Source organism: Lathyrus oleraceus, chromosome 6 (genome assembly GCF_024323335.1).
Source record: "Lathyrus oleraceus cultivar Zhongwan6 chromosome 6, CAAS_Psat_ZW6_1.0, whole genome shotgun sequence".
In the NCBI taxonomy this organism is placed as follows: domain Eukaryota; kingdom Viridiplantae; phylum Streptophyta; class Magnoliopsida; order Fabales; family Fabaceae; genus Lathyrus; species Lathyrus oleraceus.
The window spans coordinates 263,593,958-263,618,342 of NC_066584.1; positions in this window are offsets into that span (position 1 = coordinate 263,593,958).

The following is a 24,385-nucleotide window of genomic DNA, read 5'->3' on the forward strand; positions in this document are numbered from 1 at the left end:
AAAAGAGGATCAAAAATCCAAAACAGAACCTCAAACTCAACACAAAGCATGTTTAATCACTTAAGAACAAGTCCTAAAAAGGACCAAATCATAATCAATAAACAAGTCCATGTACCAAGCATGTGAAGTCAATGACCAATTCAAGGCATCCAAATGATCAACATGAATGAAAATTCTCAATCAAAACAGAAATGAATCAAATAATTTTGGAAAAATTCATGAGCAATCAAGACACCTAACATGATCATCACACCAAAAATCAGAAACATTGGAGATCATTTGGCATGGAAATCACATTGTACAAATTAGACAACCAAATGTGTGACACAAATTGTCACACCATGTTAACACAAGCATAAAACAGAATTAGTACATGAGAAAAATGTCAAACCAAAGCCAAAATGTCCATCAATGTGTCTAGAATCAGCATGCAAAATTTCAAGTTCATTGGATTAAAAACAAGCATTTCACAACAAGATAAGCAAGGCAAGGTCACAAATGGATACATGCTTACATAACCTAGCACCAAATAAATTCCAGCCATGCACAATTTTCCAATTTATGATCACAAAAAACTAGACAGAATAAGGAGCATTTGGCAAAAAATTGGGATTAAATTGGATGAGTTTTCAATTTGTTATGATTTTATGAAGTTTGGGAAAAGTTTGAAGTCAAAATGGACATGGCATGGCAAAATATGGAGGGAATATATGAAAACGAGAGAATATTTGAATATTTGCACGCGGTGGGACTCGAACCTGGTCCACATTCAAATTTTGCGCGCTTCACCAAAACGACAGCGTTTTGGTTCCAAACCCTAAGCCTGGAAACAATTCCCAGCAAACCGTAGCTGATCATGCATGTTCGTAGCAAATTCGCAGTAATTTCTGGAAACGGTGATGATCTTCATCCTCTTCATGAGGTTGAAGATGAAGATTGCATGAACTTCATGCGCCAAACCCAGATTTTTCAGAAAACGTCCAGAAATCAAAAAATTTAATGCCAATCGGTTCCTCGTTTCATGCACATGCAAGATCAAGCAACAAATCATGCCAAAACATCATGCATCATCCAAATCGAAGAAAAGAAAAATTAACATCAAACTTTCAAACAAGCATAACTTCATGGATAATGCACCATTTCACTCAATTTTTATATCAGAATCATCACCAAGCAAAGATCTACACCAATATCATAATGAATTCAAGAATAATTGAGGTCGGAATTTGACCTCTTGAAGAACAGCAAGTTGAGACTCGTGCTACAAGGCTCAGCAATGGTTCTAATCTTTTCTACAATGCTTGTTGAGGTGATTGATGATGAATTGGATGCTCCAGCACGCACGAATTTAGCTCAATTGGCAAACTCCATTGAACCTTCAAGCTCCATGTATGGTCAAACTGGCACGAATTCTCCCAAATCCACGTTCAATTTGCCCCAAAAACACTTCCTCATCATGAATCCAACAAGAGAAGTGGCTTTTGTGTGAAGAAATTGGAAGTTCTTGATGAGAGAAAAATTTGATTGATTTTGGGATCTAGATCTGAAAACTGTGGTTAATGCCAAATGCAGTTGTGATTATCCTTATATATCACTTGCTAATCATTCTGAAAACCTGTTTAAGCCAAAGCTAAGTAGAATTAACAAGTTATGAGGTGTATGTACAAAATGGATTTTCACCCCCATGCATGAAATGCATGCGTGAACAGTGCACAATGCTGATCCAAAACCACTTAAACAAGGCCCATGCACACTTTGGAAGTGGTATTTTATGCATATGATCAACCAAATTGATTTTTTTAATTTTCCTTCAAAAAACTTCATGAGTGAGCACATGATCATGCAAGTGAATTTCATGCCATGTAATGTATGCTTTGGAAAGTACATGTTATGAGGGACAAAGTGCAAAAAGAGCCACCAAATTTGGAGCCTTGGTTCAAAAGTTATGCCCATTTGAATTTTTAAGCACACTTTGCCATGATTGGATCATATCTCCTCAACCACACATCATAAATCCATGATCTTGGACTTTTTGGAAATGGGAAAGAAAGATCTTCAACTTTCATGTTGGACAAAATTTCATTTGAAGCTTTCTTGATGATGTAAAATTGAGTTGAAGTTGGTCCAAAACCTTTCCATTTTTGGAAATTCCAAATTATAGGTCACTTTCTATTTTGGGAAATTCTTGACTTGACTTCAAATTCTTCAATGTGAGTGTTTGTAATGTCAAATGAGACTTGTTTGAACATGAATGAAGCATCTCTAATCACTTCCCACCTCCAAATCCACAGTTGACTTTGCAGTTGACTTGCAGTTGACCTTTATGGGCCTCAGATGACTTGCACATGCACTGATGAATTTTGAGCCTTCAACACTTGGCCAAGTTGCTTCAAAATGATCCTTGGGTCATGTAAGTTCATTGGAACCACCAGATGGCTTTCATCTCATGGCAAATGCTCTTGCTCTCTTGCACAGTTGAATCTCCTGACCAGTCTTGACTGATGAAATGCAACATGCTATGCAATGCTAATGACCTAAAAATGATATGACTATACAAATGGGAGGTGCAAATTTGAGGTTCTACAGCTGCCCCTATTCAAAGAACGGATGAGAGCAATGGCTGTCAGACCTTCAAGGTAAACAGGGATTGAATACCAAAGAACCGTAGAAATTTGCACTCTGCGGGAGATGATTCAAAGAAAAACCAGGCCATTTACCGATGGCGGCTGCACAAAGCAGTACTACCTCAGGAAAGCGAGGCCATTTACCGATGGCGTATTTACTGGAAACTTGATATTTACCGATATCAACTTCAGCGAGACCATTTACCGATGGCTGCTGGGAAACAACATCCAACAGAAGCAGGACCATTTACCGATGGTGGCTTCAACTGGGAATTTGATATTAAAAGGAAGCAAAACCATTTACCGATGGTGGCTTCAAAGCAACTTGATATTTACCGATATCAACGTCAGCGAGACCATTTACCGATGGCTACTAGGAACCAGATGTCACAGAAAACGAGGCCATTTACCGATGGCTAAGCTGGGCATTCGATATTTACCGATATCGAAGTAAGACGAGGCCATTTACCGATGGCATCTCCAACTAGGGAGGAAAAAGATATTTGCAACTGGAACCAGACAAGACGTTTACCGACGACTCTATTGGGGATCTTTGATTTTTATCAAAGGAAGGACACCCGACCAGACATTTACCGATGACTGGAAAAAGATACACAACCAGACATTTACCGATGACTGGCAACCAGACGTCAACGGCCGAATGGGAAAAACTCAACGTTTATCGACACCAACGGAGAGGTGACCAGACATCAACGGATGAACTGGGAAAGGATACAATGTTTACCGACATCGAACGATGATGCGTACAGAAGTGAATCAAGACCAGACATTTACCGATGACTGGAGTGAGACTCGATGTTTACCGACATCGAAAGATGATGTTTACCGACATCAAAACAACCAGACATTTACCGATGACTGGGGTGAGACTCGATGTTTACCGACATCGCAAGATGATGTGTATCGACATCAAAAGGGATGACCAGACATTTACCGATGACTGGGAAAAACTCGACGTTCATCGACACCAACGGAGAGGTGACCAGACATCAACGGATGAATGGGAAGAGATACAACTAGACGTCAACGGACGAATAGGAAAAACTCAACGTTTATCGAAACCAACGGAGAGGTGACCAGACATCAACGGAGGACTGGGGAACACTCGATGTTTACCGACATCGAAAGATGATGTTTACCGACATCAAAACAACCAAACATTTACCGATGACTGGGGTGAGACTCGATGTTTACCGACATCGCAAAATGATGTGTACCGACATCAAAAGGGATGACCAGACATTTACCGATGACTGGGAAAAACTCGACGTTCATCGACACCAACGGAGAGGTGACCAGACATCAACGGATAAATGGGAAGAGATACAACTAGACGTCAACAGACGAATAGGAAAAACTCAACGTTTATCGAAACCAACGGAGAGGTGACCAGACATCAACGAAGGACTGGGGAACACTCGATGTTTACCGACACCGAAACAATGGTGTTTACCGACACCAAAGAAAGAACACACGCGGGTGCTGACATGACACTTACCGGTATCACAAGGATGATATACACATACGTCAAGGCAAGGCCAAACACTTGCTAGGGATCTCACTGGGGAGAATCAAGCTTTCCTTTTCACTGCGGGTGAGGAAATAAACCTCTCTGGGGAATTATCAATCCTGAATGCTGTCAAGAGCAACTGTAGCAAATGTGCCATACAGATGTTGAGATATGATCCGCCTCTGCCGGGGGTACGGTCTGATTAAGTTTAACACATGAATGCATATGTTTGAATTTTTCTATGGCGTAATGCTCCATATTGAATGGAAATGCTACGCGCTTTGAGGATGCAATGATTACGACATGCAAGATGCAGAATGATGAAAACTCCTACTGGGGAGCAAACGGATTGCTCTGCTGAGCATACAAATCTAAATAGATCCTCCAACTCTGTGGGGAAACGCACTGCCGGGGGTGCCTTGCTGATCTGATACTCTGGGACGACAGAGAAACCAACTCAACTGGGGAGTCTCTGGCTTGGGAACAACACTGCTGCTGGAGAAAGGATCCCACCGGGGACAATCTTCACCGAATCCAATCCACTCGGGGACTCCGCTAGGGGAAACAACCAATGATCACTTCTGTTGAGGATAGTGGCCAATCCATAGGTAGGATAAACTCTACTGGGGATAAATATCCACCGACCCTGATCCACTTGGGGAACTTAGCTGGGGAAAACCATCAACACCAACCTCTGATGGGGAGACATCCTCTAGGGGAAAACATTCACACCCTGATGGGGAAAGGCATTCACGACCACACTGAGGATTACAGTACTTCATACCCGACTGCTAAGGAATAAACTACTCACTGATACCTCCGCTGGGGATACGGCATCCTCCAGACTCGGTGGGGATTAATAATCTTCAGACTAGCTGGGGACAAATTGACTTTCAGGTCTGCATACCCGACTGCTGGGGAAGAACAGTTATAACAGCTTTCAAACTTGCTTGGGGAAACATCCTCAATCCTGCTGGGGAAACATCCTCAATCCTGCTGAGGAATTCCTGATCTTGAATATGCTGGGGAGACAAGTCCTGAACTTGCTTCATCTGCTGGGGAAGATCCCCATCCTCTCAGACTACTGGACAGTGCTGACAACATTCCTGCACGAACTGTGGCTTATCTGCTCTAGTCAACAATCAAAGATGATAACCTGCAAAGCAACAAGACATACATGCCTCAGGGGATTGTATGGACAAGATACACCCAAGTGTACTCAACATTCAAAATGATTTTCAAATGTTTTATCTTTCCGCACGTTATTGTCTAGCCTTCATGTTTTTATATACAATGTTTATCAAAAATTCGGACGTTTTCGCAAACAAAATAGTAAAATAAAAACAAGAGAGCAATTTATCTGAATAACGACTTTTTATTGATTGAAACTGGGCCTGAAAAGGCGAATACATCAGGAAGCAATTCCTAGGAAGAGGTAATTGCGCACAAAAGGAAACATCTATCCTAATGGCAATGTGAACACGACATCCACTATTTCCCGATTCTGTTATGACTCACAGATCATCAATTTCCTCCCAAATTCCTTGCTTTCTGAGAAGAATGATTGGACCGATCACATCCTTTGAGATGGTAGACGCTGAAGCGCGATGAAGTACAGATAACTCAGACTGTAGTCTTCGCTTTAATCCCTCTTTTACCTGGATCGCCCTTTCGGGTTTTCAATCCACCGGGATACCCATTTTTGCCTAAGCCGTCCTTGCGGGTTTTCGACTTACCGGGTGTACAAATTCTTTTCATTTTTTATCCCTAACTTTTGCCCGAACCTTTTCCTTTTTCTTGGTTCGCCGGGATGCCCTTTTTTTGCCTGGACTCTTTTATTCTTTTTGTCCAGCAGGTCAATTTATGCAAAGTATTTTTTGACTACATCTAAGTTAACAGGGGACGGAAAATCCTCACCATCCATAGTTGTAAGCATCAAGGCTCCACCAGAGAAAACCTTCTTAACAACATATGGACCTTCGTAATTAGGAGTCCATTTGCTCCTGTTATCTGTACCGGGAGGAAGGATCCTCTTCAAAACTAAATCACCAATCTGATAGCTTCGAGGACACACTTTCTGATCAAAGGCCTTCTTCATCCCTCTCTGATACAACTGCCCATGGCACACAGCTGCTAACCGTCTCTCTTCGATAAGGCTCAACTCATTAAACCTTGTTTGAATCCACTCAGCTTCTTCTAGCTTGACATCCAACAGGACTCTCAGAGAAGGAATCTCCACTTCAACGGGTAGGACTGCTTCCATACCATACACAAGGGAGTACGGGGTTGCCCCGGTCGACGTACGTACTGAGGTACGGTACCCATGCAAAGCAAAAGGCAGCATCTCATGCCAATCCTTATACGTCACGACCATCTTCTGCACAATCTTCTTGATGTTCTTGTTTTTGCCGCCTCTACAGCACCATTCATCTTTGGTCTGTAAGGAGAAGAATTGTGATGTTCAATCTTGAAATCTCTACAAAGCTCTTTCATCATCTTGTTATTGAGATTCGAACCATTATCAGTGATGATTCTCTCAGGAACCCCATAACGACAGATGATTTCCTTCTTGATGAACCGGGCAATCACTTGCTTGGTAACATTGGCATAGGAAGCTACTTCCACCCACTTGGTGAAGTAATCAATCGCAACCAGGATGAAGCGATGTCCATTAGAAGCAATAGGTTCAATCTTCCCAATCATATCAATGCCCCACATCGCGAACGGCCAAGGTGAATTCATGACATTCAGAGGGCTTGGTGGTACATGCACCTTATCAGCATAGACCTGACATTTATGGCACTTCCGAGCGTATTTGAAACAATCAGATTCCATCATGATCCAGTAATAATCGGCTCTCAACAGTTTCTTGGACATAGCATGACCACCAGCATGGGTACCAAAAGATCCTTCATGCACTTCCTACATCAATATGTCTGCTTCGTGTCTATCCACGCATCTGAGCAGCACCATGTCAAAGTTCCTCTTGTACAACACATCATCCTGATTCAAATAAAAGCTTCCAGCTAGCCTTCTCAGGGTTTTCTTATCGTTCTTCGACGCACCTTCAGGATACTCCTGGCTTTTGAGGAAATTCTTGATATCATAGTACCACGGTTTCTCATCAACAACAGACTCGGCTGCAAACACATACGCAGGCCTCTCGAGTCGATTCACCGCAACATGTGGCACATGATTCCACCAATGAACTTTTATCATAGAAGACAAAGTAGCCAAGGCATCAGCCATCTGATTTTCATCTCGGGGGACGTGATACAGCTTCACCTTCTTGAAGAAAGTCAGGATCCTTCTGGTGTAATCTCTGTAAGGAATCAAATGCGGCTGATGAGTATTCCAATCTCCATTGACCTGGTTGATCACTAGAGCAGAATCTCCATAGATGTCCAGCGTTTTGATCCTTAGATCGATGGCTTCTTCTATCCCCATGATGCAAGCTTCATACTCAGCCTCGTTGTTGGTTACATCAAAAGTCAGTCTGGCAGAAAAAGGTATATGAGCCCCTTTTGGATTGATAAGCACTGCCCCAACACCGTTACCATTCACATTCACAGCCCCATCAAACATCAATATCCACTTGTCATCCGGATCCAGTCCTTCTTCGACAAGAGGCTCTTCACAATCTTTCATCTTTAGATACATGATGTCTTCATCAGGGAATTCAAACATCATCGGCTGATAATCATCAATCGGTTGCTCGACAAGGTAGTCTGACAGAATACTACCTTTGATGGCCTTCTGTGACGTGTACTAGATATCATACTCAGTTAGAATCATCTGCCAACGGGCAACACGTCCAGTGAGAGCCGGCTTCTCAAAGATGTATTTCACTGGATCCATCTTAGAAATCAATAAGGTAGTATGGTTCAACATATACTTCCTCAGTCGGCGAGCAGCCCAGGCCAAAGCACAGCAAGTTTTCTCGAGTTATGAATATTTGATTTCACAGTCGGTAAACTTTTTGCTAAGGTAGTATATGGCATGCTCTTTTCGACCAGTCTCGTCATGCTATCCCAATACACACCCCATCGAGTTCTCAGTCACTGACAGGTACATTATCAGAGGCCTCCCAGGAACTAGAGGTATAAGGATTGGAGGTTTCTGTAAATACTCTTTTATCTTGTCAAAAGCTTTCTGACAATCATCATTCCACCTGATTGCTTGATTCTTTCTTAGCAATTTGAATATCGGTTCACACGTGGCGGTTAGGTGAGATACAAACCGTGCAATGTAGTTCAATCTCCCTAAAAACCCACGAACCTGCTTTTCCGTTTTCGGTTCAGGCATTTCTTGAATAGCTTTGACCTTTGCTCGATCAACCTCAATCCCTTTCTCACTGACAATGAAACCCAACAGCTTACCGGATCTCACCCCAAACGTGCACTTGTTCGGATTCAGCCTCAGTTTGAATTTTCTCAACCTTTCGAACAACTTCTGCAAGTTGGCTAGGTGCTCCTCTTCTGTCTGCGACTTTGCAATCATATCATCCACGTACACTTCAATCTCTTTGTGCATCATGTCATGAAAGAGAGTCGTCATAGCCCTCTGATAGGTAGCACCGGCATTCTTCAGCCCAAATGGCATCACCTTATAGCAGAACGTGCCCTAAGGAGTAATGAATGTCGTCTTTTCCATGTCCTCTGGCGCCATCTTAATCTGATTATAACCAGAGAAACCATCCATGAAAGAGAAAACCGAGGATTGAGCCGTGTTATCAACCAACACATCAATGTGAGGTAATGGGAAGTCGTCTTTCAGACTCGCTCTATTCAAATCCCGGTAATCGACACACATCCTGACTTTGCCATCCTTCTTCGGCACAGGAACGATGTTGGCCACCCACGGGGGATAAGTAGTTACTGACAGGAAACCCGCGTCCAACTGCTTCTGAACCTCTTCCTTGATCTTGACAGCCATATCAGGACTAGTTCTGCGAAGCTTCTGCTTGACTGAAGGGCAATCTTCTCTGAGAGGTAGCCTATGCACCACAATATCCGTATCCAACCCAGGCATATCTTGATACGACCAGGCGAATATCTCCACACATTCTCTCAGCATTTCAATCAACCTTCTCTTGACGTCTTCTTTCAAAGCAGCCCCGATCTTGATCTCTCTTCTGGCGTCCTCAGTACCAAGATTAATAATCTCCCAATCCTCCTGATGAGGTTGGATGACCCTTTCCTCCTGTTTCAATAATCTGACCAGTTCTTTAGGGAGTTCACAATCTTCCTCACTCTCCTCTTCAGCTTGGTAGATGGGATTATTGAAATCATACTGAGCCATAACAGAACTGTTTATAGTGGAGTCCGTAAGATCGATTCTGCATGTTTAATGCTTTATTTTAGAAAAAAGAGTTCAAGAAAGTCACAAAAAACAAAAACATTGCTGTCGCGCCTCGAAAAATGGGGATACGACTTCAAAGCGAAGCGCGATCGCACGCTCGCAATGATGGACTGAACAGAGTCGCCACCGAACTTTATTTATTCCCAAAATAGGAAAGGGAAAATATCGATAAAACCCCTAAAAGAAAGGATAAGATATGGTCATCGCAACCAATATCAGGGTTCGGGAGTCGATTACGCAAGAGGAAGGTATTAGCACCCCTCACGTCCGTTGTACTCAACGGGAACCATTAGGTTAGTTGTGTGCGTTAGTGTTAGTTGAAATGTTAGGCTTTTCGAATTATTAGGCGGGAAAGAAAGAAAAGATGAGAAGAGAATGTTTTTGGATTTTTGACGAAGGACTAAACCTAAGTTTTTTATTAGTGGGCCTGACAAGATTTAAAAATCCTGCTCCTACGTATCTCAAAAGAGAAATCAAGGCTTACGTAGTTCTGGGTAGAAAAATGTTTGTTTGTTGGTCGATTTTAGCGAAAGCTATATTGTATTAATCGACGAAAACATTGTTTTACCCAAAACAGATGAGGAGTGAACGCATACCACACATCGAACGGATTTATAAATCTACATTCGGAAAAGCGTCATTTATCTCTACTCAACAATCGTGGCCGAAACATTGTTTTGCATCACCTTAAGACAATATATCTTTCATTTATGAAAAAGGTTCTTTGATTAGTCGCACAACGGCGAAAAAGAGTTTGATTGGTTGGATGTATTTTGAGTGATGGCGAGAGCTTGGATGGGCGAGATATACATCTCGAATCCTAGCCTCAAGAGTGCACGGTATACACCATGTTCCATTTCCATCTTTATTGAAAGAGGTTAAGATAGGAATTAAGTATTTTGGAGTTTGAAAGACGAATACTTGTGACTTACAAGCTCTTACAGCTTGGGTCTAATACTCAGGACTACGTCTGGACATTCCACCCAGGCAGTCTGTTTCTTTCCAATATTGCTAAGAAAATGATTCGAATATTTATGAATGTTTTGGAGGGAAGACGAATATTTATGGCTTGCAAGCTCTTACAGCTTGAGCCTAATATTCGGGATTACAACTGGATATTCCCTCCAGGTAATCTTTTTCTTCCAACTTTATTAAGAAGATGGTTTGAGATATTTACAGGTGTTTTGGAGAGAAGACGAATATTTATGGCTTACAAGCTCTTACAGCTTGAGCCTAATATTCGGGATTACGACTGGACATTCCATCCAGGTAATCTTTTTCTTCACGTTTTATTTAGAAAATGATTTGAATATTAGAGTGTTAAAGAGAAGACGAATATTAACGGCTTGCAAGCTCTTACAGCTTGAGCCAAATATTCGGGATTACGACTGGACATTCCATCCAGGTAACCTTTTTCTTCCAACTTTATTAAGAAAAGGGTTTAAATATTCATAACTATTTTGGAGAGAAGACGAATATTTGTGGCTTGCAAGCTCTTACAGCTTGAGCCTAATATTCGGGATTACGACTGGACATTCCATCCAGGTAATCTTTTTCTTCCATCTTTATTTAGAAAATGTCTTGAATAATAAATTAAAATAATCAAAGTACAGAGGCTTGAAATAATTGAAAGTTAAGTTAATGTTGTTTAAGAGCTCATTGTAAGAAGGCCCAAGAGTAAGCCATGTGAGGTTGATGGCGATGCTTAAAAGCAATCGACTTACAAGGGTATGGAAATGGGCTCGACATTGAATCGAGAAAAGTGTGATTTTAATAGTTTAAAATGGTTTTGAATGGATGATGAAATTAAAAGAAAACAAATATATGTTACTTAAACAATAATGAAACTATGAGTATAATAAAAACATAAACATAAAATAAAATGCTAAAAGAAATAAAATGCTAAAAGAAATAAAATGCTACATATATGGGTATTGAACCCACTCCACTAAAGACTTAGAAACTACCCTCTCTCCACTAGGCCATCTATGATTAGTTATAAACTAAATGACAACTAAGATATATAAACCAAAACAGATTAAAGTATGAATTAAAATAAAAATAAAAATAAAAATGGGGTGGTCTATTTAATGGACGGTTAATTAAAATAAAAAGGAGGAATCCCAAAAGGTGACCCTAGCCGCCTGGCTGTTGGGTTCAAAAGATTAGGGATTGGGTACACAAAATAACAATTAATTATAACTAATACCAATAAACCAAATTTAATGACCAAATGAGAAGTCTGAACGTTCACTTAGTGGGGATTTAAAGGTTTGCCTAATAAAAAGAAAATAAATAATAAAAAAAAAGAAAAGGAAAGGTGAGGACACAAAGGAAAGTCCAGAACTCAGGTCTCAAACCTCACGTATTTCTTACAATGAATCTCCCTCTAGCTCTCAATCGAGCCTTTCTGCGTTAATCACTCTCAACGAACTCGCCTTCCTCAATCTCTCTCGCTGAACTCGCCTTCCTCAATCTCTCTCACTTCTCACGACCTCAAACACAAAAACGCAACAGAACGGAGATTTAGAGGAAAAACAAACTGGTGCTCACCTTTGGCTGTGATTCGGCGGCTCAGGTAACTATTCCATCCTCTCCCTTCGTCTCTTTCAACACTGATTTTTGCTTTGATTTTGGGATTAGGGTTTTCGCTCTTGAAACTTTTTCGCCGTTCCGCCTCTCCCAATTTTTTCCGTCCCCCTACTGATTCGTCTCTTCTCCTATTTATCTTCTGTAAATTAGGGTTTGGGATTTGGTCTATGGAGTTCCAGAAGAGTATCTCTGCAAACTACTTTGGATGTACTCAGAATCGAATTGCCCTGTTTGATGCTAAACTTGAAAATGATATTCTGAACTCGTGCTTTCTTCTTCATTTTTTGTCTTAATGCCAATTCGGGCATTTTCTGGAATTTTACGGCTTTGACTAATTATTATGTGTTTTTTTTGTTACTGCAGTAAAAAATGAAAACATGAGGAGCTCAAACATGGTTCTTTTCGCGTGGCCTTGGCTTCGAAATTTTCATGGTTTGCTCGAGCTTGATTTGAAGATGATAATGATGTTGTTGTTGTTGTTGTTTGATTCATGGTACTTGTAACTCAGCCTTGTTTTGGCTCGTGAATGGAATATGATGGCATGCTTGGTTTGGCTTGGATTGGTGATAAACCTGTGTTGCACACATGTGAACCCAACTTGTTCAACTCATGACTTTGTTTTATTTTTGCCTTATATGATGATAGCATTCTTGATGAATGTAACAAACATGATGATAGCCTTGGCGATGATAACACACAAACTTTATTCACGCTTTGGTTTATTCCGTCCGTGTTTCGATTTTGGTTTATGTTGCGTTTGGGACTGTTTCATGGATGCACAAGGATGATTTTTCTCATAGCAGTTTTGGTTTTGGTGTAGGACTGGTTTTGGCGCAGGCTGCAGGTGATGACAGGATGCAAGTGTAAGGCTTGTCATGGTAAGTTCAAGACCAAATCCAAGTGCATTCTTTTGTCCATTTGGTCAATGTATGTGTAATATTTGATTGTATGATTGTGATGAGTTGCTTCTGCAGCAGCTTGACAAGTAAGCTCTCGAATTGGACATATGACAAGAACAAGAATTGATGTCCGCTTTTGACCACGATCAATTGGCAGAGACTTCACAACAACTTCAATCGATGGAAGCAAAAAGGCAACTGTTTCTGTACTTGTTGAACACTGCAATAATTTCTTCACCATTTGCTCTTCATTTCCTTGTTGTAACAAGAACACCATTTTCTTTATTTCAGGTACATGCTGAGCTTCTTATGCGTTTTTGTGGTATCCGATATTGGATTCTATGCATGCTTTTGGTTCACAAGGCTCATCCACTCTTCAGTCAAAATTGATTAGTTATAGCAGTCAAAGGTTTGTGCTACATCTCCAAATAAGAAAGGCATTGAAGCATAAATTGAACTAGGAAGCTTAGAGCAAATGAAGGGTCCAATAGCAAAATTTGGCACAAGAGTGACAACATCCAATCCATCTTCTTCTCTCTCTTGAAAAGAAACGGCTGAACCACTTGAAGTGTAAACAACTCTCTTCAATGTCTTCGAATTTTTGCATGCTCTTAGAATCCCTAAAGCTCCATCAATGGTTCTTTTTGTCACTACTTCTTCCGGTTCGTTCACTTCAAAATCAACCGGAGTGGCAGTGTGAAATATTCCAACACACCCTTCAATTGCTGCATTAAGACTTTCTGGATTGCTAGGATCAGCATTGAAAATGTTTAACTTTTCAGATGCTCCTGGAAGATTTGTGAGGAAGTTAACATCTTTCTTCTGCCCTGGACTAGATCTCCTGTGACACAAACTCTTCCTTTTCCTTCTGCCATTTCACACTTTTCTTGCAAAATACTTTTCACACTTTATTGTTATATTGATTACCTCTGTATGAATGTCGATGGCCCTATAAATGTACTGTCTGCACTTATTATTGGCAGGTCAAGGATGAAGCAAGTTATTTTAGAGGATGAAGCAAGATTGTGAAGTTTTGAATGATTTAATGGTACAAAACCTTGAAGTATCACCTAAGAAGGCAGTGTTTTTGGTTCTACATCTACCAACTCTTTGAAAAGATGCACAAGTTGAAAACATTGCTGAATCCAATGATGCGTTGAGGAAGAAGAATGGCGGTGAGTCACTCACGAGAAGCGTGCTAAGAAACACGGAGTTTCTCTCTCAGTGACTCAGCAATGGCTCTACAAATTTCTATGTATGATTCCTAAACTGAACATGACCCTTCCTTACACTTTTATGTGATTTTCTCTTTTTTATTTCTACTAATAAATCTTTGAATTTCATTTGAAATTTGGTTTTGGGTACTGCTGCTGATGATGGAGCTGGAAGCATTCCAACAGAACTTTGCGGAAGACCGGAAGTCCTTGTTGGAGTCACTCAGAAGCTGATTGCAGGTATTTGGAAGGAGTTAAAGACAATTTGGTGACATCTAAAACCAAGCCTGCTGTTACACTGCTGTCTAATTACCGCAGGACTGGTGTGGCTTGAGATACAGAGGGCGATATTTGGAGGAGGTTCAGTGAGGGCAAAGACTGATGCAACAATCCAAACAATACACGTTCTCTTCATTCTTTTTGTTTCTGGATGAATTAAACAGGTGTTGCAAAATTTCTCAGTGAGGAGAAATTGAAGCCATCATCTCCTTTCCAGCATCTAGATATCACTTCTTATAACACAAAATGAGCAACTCATTTTTTTAAAAAAGAATTTGAGTCACAGTTGCTAATGGGGCATAGCTGGTTTGTATGTTTCGATTCCAAACTGTGATCATAGTCTTTCACAACAAAATACAATGGTGGAATTAGTTTTTTTGGTAGTTTTGGAGTGATTTTTAATATGGTCCCAATGTCCAATATGTAAATTTGTAAGCTTAGAAAAAAAACTCATGACTTGTAATATAACACTGGATGTGAATGAAAAGTTGGTGTCCTTGTAGCAAAACATAGTTGTTCTTTGCATTAGAACTTCCAAGTACTCATGTGAGATACTTTAAGATCATGCATGTAAATGAATGAATGACGTAATTGAAATATGAATGATTATGTAGAATTTCTTCAATATTAATGGATTTTTTTTTAATGTGAATGAAGCAAATATGAATGTAAATTTGGAACGTGAAAAATGTAAAAAATAATAAAATAAAAAATAAAATAAATATGAAATAGTAAATATGATCATGGATGAAGGATATGAAGGTGAGTGAAGAAAGAATGCAAACGAGTGATTGATGGGAAGAAAATTTCAGGGCCAAAATCGGGGTATGACAATTGCCATTTTTATTGTTTTGAAAAAATGAAAAATAAAAACAGAAAGACAGGGATCACAAAATTGTTTGCAAAACGTCCTTTATTAATGATATCATTGAAAAACATGATGAGGCCCTACAATGAACCACTACGCCTTGGGCAGAACGTAGGGTTTTGTGCAAAAATGAAAAATAAAAGAAAATTACTCTGTTTGAAGAGTAACTTGGACCACTTCTTCTGCCGTCCAGTTGTTGATCGTCTCCCCTGGTGCACACGGGCGAACCCAGTTGTTCAGATCACAATCACTGTCTCCGTCTTCACTACTGGTTGCAAAGACGTCGCCATGATTCATCAGCCCAGCGCTGGTAAAGGTACTCGGCCCCTTCTACTCTCCCTGCTCTACCTGCAGAGGTAGATAACCAATACCGAACTTGTCCTCTTTAACGGGCAGGTCCACCATCTTGCCCCAGCCTTCTGCCTTGCCCGAGTTGACAACCTCCATAGCCTGTTTGTAGGATGCAATTGAGGCACTTGGCTTCTTCTGCTCAGCAAAAGCCACCCTCTCAAGAGCAACAGTCTCGAACGCCTGGCATAGAGTTTCATGGATCTCGCCATCCACCTCCAAATACTTGAAAGAGGATAAGTGACTCACCAGAATGTCCTCCTCGCCGCACACGGTTACAATCTGACCGTTCCAGACATACTTCAGCTTCTGATGGAGAGTTGACGAAACTGCCCCAGCCCCATGTATCCAGGGACGCCCCAATAAGCAACTATATGCTGGCTGAATGTCCATCACATAGAAGATAACATCAAATACCTCTGGGCCAATCTTCACTGGCAAGGTGACTTCACCAAAACCAGACCGTTTGGATCCGTCAAAAGCACGAACAATAAGATCGCTTGGAGTGAGGACAACCCCTTCAACATCAATCTTGCTCAAAATCTTCTTGGGCAACACACTCAAAGACGAGCCAGTATCCACTAGCACATGTGACAATACTGCGCCTTTGCACTCCATGGTGATATGCAGGGCCTTGTTATGATTACGACCTTCAGGTGTCAAATCCAAGTCTGTAAATCCCAAACCGTGCCTGGTACTGACATTCGCAATGACACCCTCCAACTGGTTGACAGAGATTTCCTGAGGCACGTAAGCCAGATTCAACATTTTCAGCAAGGCGTTACGGTGTGCCTCAGAGCATAATAGCAATGAGAGGATAGAAATCTTGGACGGAGTTTGATTCAGCTGGTCTACAATCTTGTAGTCACTCTTCTTAATAATCTTCATAAACTCCTCCACGTCTCTTTCAAAAGACCCCTCAGGCGCCTCCTTCTGCACGGGTTCTTCCTCAACCACCGCTTGCTTACCTTTTGCTTTGGCGAGAGCCTCAGCATTGTTGTCCCTCAAAGCCTGCGGTGCGAACAGACGACCACTCCTGGTAAAATCTCCAGGTCCCCCTACATTGTCCACAACTGGACCCGCAGTTACAGGAGTTCTACTTGGCAAACCGATAGTCACTGGAGACTGATTAACTGGCCTGATCTGACTCTCAGCCCTTCTGTTGTTGCGATAAGCATTATCATATTTCCACGGCACAACCCTCCTATTCTCAATAGCCCTTCTACCAAGAGCAACAATAATAGTGGGAGCACTGACAGTTACTGGAGCAGAAATGGTAACAGGAGTACCAACGGTTACTGGGGCATTGATAGCTCTCTGGCCACGTCCATAATTCTCAGACGGTTTGAAATAAATGGTGACAGTTGACACCATCCCACGATCTTTCACGGCCCTAGCAAACTGCAAACAGCCCTCATCCATCAGATCCTGGATACCAGTCTTCAATCGTATACACCCATTCTCTGAAGCCTCCCAGCTTGAGCACTCCTCATCACAGCCCGGGAACACTCCCCCATTCAACAAACGCTCTTTCACGACCAGCAATGGTGTCTGAATCTCATCAACATTGACTACCAAGTCTTCAGCTTCCCCATCTTCCACATTATTCACCCTATGCCCACCATGCTGAGGCATAGGATTGTTCACAACGTTAGGCACTGGAGCAAAGTTGATTGTCTTGGCATCAATCAAGTCTTGGACCTTGTGATGAAAAGCCCGACAATTTTCAATGTGGTGCCCCGGTGCACCGGAATGGAAATCAAAACGAACGTTGGCATCATACCCAGGTGGTATCTTCGTCAACGGAGCCATTGTACGCAACTCAACAAACCCCAATTTGAGCAATTCGGGCAGCAACTCGGCGTATGTCATAGGTAACGGGTCGAAGCGACGATCCGACATTCTTTGTCTCGGCTGAAACGGACGTTGCTGTTGTTGTTGTGGTGGTGGTGGTGGTGGTCCTCTTTGTTGTTGTTGTTGTCGTAGTTGAGGTGCTGGAATAGTTACAGCAGCAACCTGGCGGTATTTCCCTCTGTTCATACTTCTTCTATGTTGCACGGCATTAGTCTCACCCTCCCTTCTTCTGGGTGCCCCAGCAAATGGCTTCTTCGAAGATGAGGAACCAGCATCCTGAATCTTTCCGGCTTTAATGAGGCTTTCTGTCCTCTCCCCACAAATCACTACATCAGAAAAGCTACCAAACGGGAAACTTCCCATCCGGTCCATAAACACTCCTTGTAATGTCCCGATGAACATATCGGTCAACTCCCTCTCCCGCATAGGAGGTTGCACTCTTGCGGCCAATTCACGCCATCTCTGGGCGTACTCCTTAAAACTTTCTCCAGACTTCTGACATAGGCTCTGCAACTGAGTCCGGCTCGGAGCCATGTCCATATTGTGCTTATATTGCCTCCAAAAGGCTTCACCCAGATCTCTCCAACTTCTGATGGATTCTCTTTTCAACTCCATGTACCAGTCCAAGGAAGCTCCAGACAAGCTGTCTTGAAAAAAGTACATCCACATCTTCTCATCGTCCGTGTAGGCAGAGATTTTCCTGTAGTAAGCCTGCATATGGGTGCGGGGACAAGAGGTACCGTTGTATTTATCAAAAGATGGCGCTTTGAACTTGTAAGGAATCCTTAGCCCTTCAACCAAGCCCATATTTGTCACATCAAAACCCAAAGAGTTCTGACACTCCATGGCTCTGATTTTTTCAGCTAGGGCATCAACTTTTTTGTCCCTCTCTTCCACTCTTCCAACATCATCCTCATCACTGAGGAGAGTAAACATGTCTTCCTGCCTGTCAACCAACGGAGCAGGATGGCGCACGGGAGCACGGGTCACTCTGGCATTAACAGTCTCTGTAGCAAGAGGTCGTCCGTTGATTCGAATACCCCTCAATTCATCCCCCATGGCATAGTCATTGACGGGAGCAGCAGCAGCATTGTCATTAACCGGGACACCCACTGGTGAAGCACGGTTGGACGGTGGAATCACAACTTCTTGTCTCTGGGCTAAGGCACGCAGCTCCTCTTGCCCTTGAACAACTCCTTGCATCATGGTCATGAATTGGGCCATGTTAACCCTCATCTCAGCCAACTCTGCCAGAACTTGATCCATGTTCCTCTGTTGATTCAACCGGGTTGCGTAGCGATGCGGACGTTGATCAGCAATCCTGCCTAAAACAGGAACCAGAGTGAGAAGTCTAGATCAAGAACACCTGTAATGCAAAATGATATCTGCATGATGCTAATGATGCGTATGATGCACATGATATGTTCATTTCTCAGGCATTCAAGAGCCTGATTCATCTTTCAAGAAATGGCAACCTGCAATACAAACAGCAAAGAAACAACCTACACAGGAGTAATGAGCACAAGGTGAAACATCAACAATCTCATCTATAGACATGAGCAACAGGGATCATACAACAAGTATTCAGCAAAGATCGAAATGATCAGAGTACAACAATGAATCCCATCCAACAAGCCTGGAGGTGATCCTCAACATAAACAACAGATATAATCTAGGAAAGATGTCCTCCAGGAATGAGAGTCTTCAGGTACTGGCACTGGTCTATCAACAGGTCGCATTCTGAACACTCTGGCAAAGGAGTGAGCTTCTCCTTCAGTTGTCTTCTGAGCTCCACAACTTCTCCTCCAAGCTGGCTCTCTGATGCATGTCTCAAGTCTACCTCCTTCTTCAATTGGATGTCTTTGTCTCTAAGCTGCTTTTCCAAGTCTCTTATCTTCTTCTGATAATTAGCTTCAGATTTCCGCAACCTCAAGCACTCACGGTGTTCTTCATTAAACAATGTCTCTAACTCCTCATAAGACCTCTTCTTGCTCTTCAATCTACTAGCATCTTCACCCTACATGCCTTTGAGTTGATGAGCCAAGTTCAACTTATCAGCTTTGGCTTTGTAAAGCTCCATCTGGGTATCTTGTTCCTTCTCTTTCAACCGACGATTCTCCATCAGGGCTTGCTTGTAGTGCTCAGCAGGCACACTCTCAGAAAGGATCAAAGGTGGTTTCTCTTGCAATGACTCCATCCTATCATAGGGCAACAACAAAGTCTCAACTCTCTTCTTCACCCAATCAATGTAATCAGGCATAGCAATGGCAAACTTCTTCCCTAACACAGCTCCATCCTTGACACCAATAGTCTTCTAAGCTCTTCCTACTTGCTCCAATCTAGCAGGGTCACTCCGCTTCTCAAAATACACACTTTCAGCTATCTCAGCATCTAGTGGTCTTCCATTCATAACAAACCCCAACTGACGAAGAGAAAGAACCTAATTGTAATTGATGCAACCCTTAGTCCTTACAAGTGGCACATTACGAAACTCTCCACAACTCATGATGACATTACACACATTCATCCAGTAAGCTTGCCACTTGATATCATAGGAGGTAAGAGACATAATCCTCTGAGTCCATTTACGAATGCTCTGAGTATCCACAAAAGGTCCACTGGTTGGCAGAAGAGACAAGAACCATCTGAGCAATAAAGGGAGACAGCATCTGATAGCTCCACCCTTACCATGCCTGCTGTGTATAGCATAATAAGTGTCAGCTAACAAGGTAGGAAATGGGTTTCCTCCAAGGAAAATAGTGACAGCAGCAAAGTCCACAAAATTAGGCATACTCGGAAACAACACAATCCCATAAATCATGATGGCCAACTGAGCGTTGAAAACTTCCCAATTTCCCTTCTTTGCTTCTTCTTTAGCCATTCTCACCAAGAACTTCAAAGGTAAACCCACAACATCACCACTTGACTTCCAATTGTCACTCACTTCCTTGATACTCAAATAAAGAGCTCTGGCAACAACCCTGAAATCAACCTCCTTTGGAACATCCAAGAAAGGCACCTGAAATCTGATCGGGACATTCATCAGGATGGAGTACTCTTCAAGAGTGGGCGCTAACTGATAATCCTGGAAAGTGAAGCAACGGAGCTCTGGGTCATAGAATTGTTGAAGAGTCTGCAACGGCACTGGATCTACCACCATCTTCAACAGTGTCAACAAATCCCCATACTAATCAACAAACACCTTCTGATTACCGCCGGTCACAAGATTGCTCAGCTCTATCAAAGACGTCAATGGCTCACGGTGAAAACTGTAGGTGCAAGTCTTCCTCTTCAACTCGGGAACGGCTGCCATCTCTCACAGTGAATAGACTCCTGACTGATCCTGAGAAATGATATGCATGAGGAGATTAGCTTTTTTTCTTTCCTTTTTTTCATTTCTTTTTTTTTTTTGCATTATTTTTTTTGAAAATAAACATGCTATGATGCAAATGATGCACACACGACTGGTTGGCTGTGTATCTCAAGGCACAGGATCAGAGCTTCGGCTTGAATTCGGAACCACAAAGTCATCTGAGACCCAAACTGGAACCCATTCTGAATCAAGTCACCAACAGGAACCAAGAGTCACCAACAGATCAATAGTCACCACTGTACCTGTAATATGATTCATTCCCTCCCCACTCACGGGTGTCATCTAGGCCAGGGTAAGGTCAAGAGAAATGCAGGATAAACAACCCTTTCATAGAATATCATCATGTACACACCCGATGTATGTACCGATAATACCCCATCAGGATCTGAACTGCTCGTGATATCAAGTTCCGCTAAGTGGCGCAATACCACCTGCTTCCCAAGAATCACTCTATCCTAGGTGTCCTAGAGTTCACTCATAGCCTGGGTATTGGGCCTTTTACCTCTTGTAACTCCCACCCCACAGAGAGACAAACACACAGCCAGCACAGATGAAAATATGATGCATGCAAACATAAATGCAAACATAAACAATCACATCATAATCATAAAGGCAATAAATGAAACAGCAAAAGCAACCAAACCCTATCCTACAGAGCGCTAGGAGTGACTCGCTTAGGGAAGATGGACCAGCAAAAGGTCAACTTCTCGGGATAGTCCCTAGCAGCGTCGCCAGCTGTCGCATTACGCGAAAAACCGGCGGGAAAACGAAACAATAGAGCCGCCACCGTGCGTTATTTATCCCAAAGGAGGGAAAGGAAACGCTCGAAGTAAACCTGGAAAAGACATGGTCTCGCGACCAGAGAAAGATGGGATCGGGAGTCGGTTATGCGAAGGGAAGGTATTAGCACCCCTACGCATCCGTCGTACTCGACGGGATCCACGCACAAAAGAATAGAAGAAAGGTTGCTAAAAACTGCTCAAACACTGCACAAGGCTGGAAGCAAACACAGAGAGATAAAAGAAACGGGACTCGGCAGGATATCGCATCCTGGGCCTACGTAGTCTGTCAAGCACAGACATCAGAGTCGATGTAGTTCGGGACAGGGGAAACGTGCTCGCTAGGATGTTGCATCCTATGCATACGTATCTTCTCTAAATAGAGAAGAATCAGAGCACTCGTAGCTCGGCTAACGCACGCCAAACAAAACACAAACAGGAAACCGACTGCCAATCATTGGACTTACGTCAGACTCCACACAAACAGGCGAACATGGAAACCGAATGCCAATCGTTGGACTTACATCAGACTCCAACAAACAAACACACACAGGAAACCAACTGCCAATCACTGGACTTATGTCAGACTCCAACAAGCAAACAAGACACCGGAAACTAACTGCCAATCGCTGGACTTATGTCAGACTCCAAGCACACACAAAGGGGTTGAAAAAGCAAAAGGGCGCCCGGAGAGATCAGCTCATCTCCTGCCTACGTACCTCATCTGGTATGAGGATCAAGGCGACGTAGTTCCCCTTAACAGGGAAAGAACTTCTAACCTAACCAGAGACTGGGAAATGACAAACTAGAAGGGAGACTGACTCGAGCCTAATAGTTATCATGTAATCCACAATGGCCCTAGGTTGAGGTTTCTATCCTAACTTGCACAGGAAGCAAGCTAGCCTAAACAGCACAATCAATCACAAGCACAAAAGCAAGCACACACACTATATGCAAACAATTGGCTCACACAAGGCTAAGTTTTAGTCAAGGGGTCATGTCAACCTCGACAAACAAGCCTACTGGAATGGGGTGTGGTTAGCTCTTAACCCTAACATTGAGAGTTAGGGTGAAGCAGATGAAATGGGAAGTGAGGGTAAGACCTCACAGCTCTTATCCCTGGCTTAGAAGAGCTTGACTCAAATAGAAAGTGTGGGAGTTCAGAAAGTAGGAACTCTTCTCCACAAGTGACTGACACAACAAGATCTTGGGTTCTTATTCACAATGCATCAACACATGGTGTGAGCAAAGTGAATGACACAACTGAATAGCAGGGGATGGATTGCACATCCCTTGTATCTGCCAATGCCTCTTCACTTAGGAGGTCTTTGGATGTACAAGGCACAATATTAAACAATCACAAACATTGCCTCTTAAGGAGGGCTTCAGACAGGTGCCTACCAATAACAGTAGGTCTTCCAGACTACATGAAGATCAAGAGATTATACCTCAATGGTATGCAAACCACAAGCTAGCAAAGCAAAGTTTAAATGAACTCAATGCAACTTAGGTACCTGTGGAAACAGCTAAACCAATCAGTACACAGTTCAGACCAACAGTCAATAGTTAATATCAGACAGACAAACAAATCCAATCAGGCAACAATGGGCAAGCCATGAGGCAAACACAAATGAATTGTCCTCAACCTACAAAACACACAGAGGTTAGCTAATGACAACAATAGACCAAGCCTAAATGAAGGAGCCACTCCAATCATGGAAATGTACACTTGAACCTGAAATTCACAACCAAATGATAAGTCCAAACCACTAGGTCAAAGCCTAGGGTCAAAAGAGGATCAAAAATCCAAAACAGAACCTCAAACTCAACACAAAGCATGTTTAGTCACTTAAGAACAAGTCCTAAAAAGGACCAAATCATAATCAATAAACAAGTTCATGTACCAAGCATGTGAAGTCAATGACCAATTCAAGGCATCCAAATGATCAACATGAATGAAAATTCTCAATCAAAACAGAAATGAATCAAATAATTTTGGAAAAATTCATGAGCAATCAAGACATCTAACATGATCATCACACCAAAAATCAGAAACATTGGAGATCATTTGGCATGGAAATCACATTGTACAAATTAGACAACCAAATATGTGACACAAATTGTCACACCATGTTAACACAAGCATAAACCAGAATTGGTACATGAGAAAAATGTCAAACCAAATCCAAAATGTCCATCAATGTGTCTAGAATCAGCATGCAAAATTTCAAGTTCATTGGATTAAAAACAAGCATTTCACAACAAGATAAGTAAGGCAAGGTCACAAATGGATACATGCTTACATAACCTAGCACCAAATAAATTCCAGCCATGCACAATTTTCCAATTTATGATCACAAAAAACTAGACAGAATAAGGAGCATTTGGCAAAAAAAATGGGATTAAATTGGATGAGTTTTCAATTTGTTATGATTTTATGAAGTTTGGGAAAAGTTTGAAGTCAAAATGGACATGGCATGGCAAAATATGGAGGGAATATGTGAAAACGAGAGAATATTTGAATATTTGCACGCGGTGGGACTCGAACCTGGTCCACATTCAAAATTTGCGCGCTTCACCAAAACGACAGCGTTTTGGTTCCAAACCCTAAGCCTGGAAACAATTCCCAGTAAACCGTAGCTAATCATGCATGTTCGTAGCAA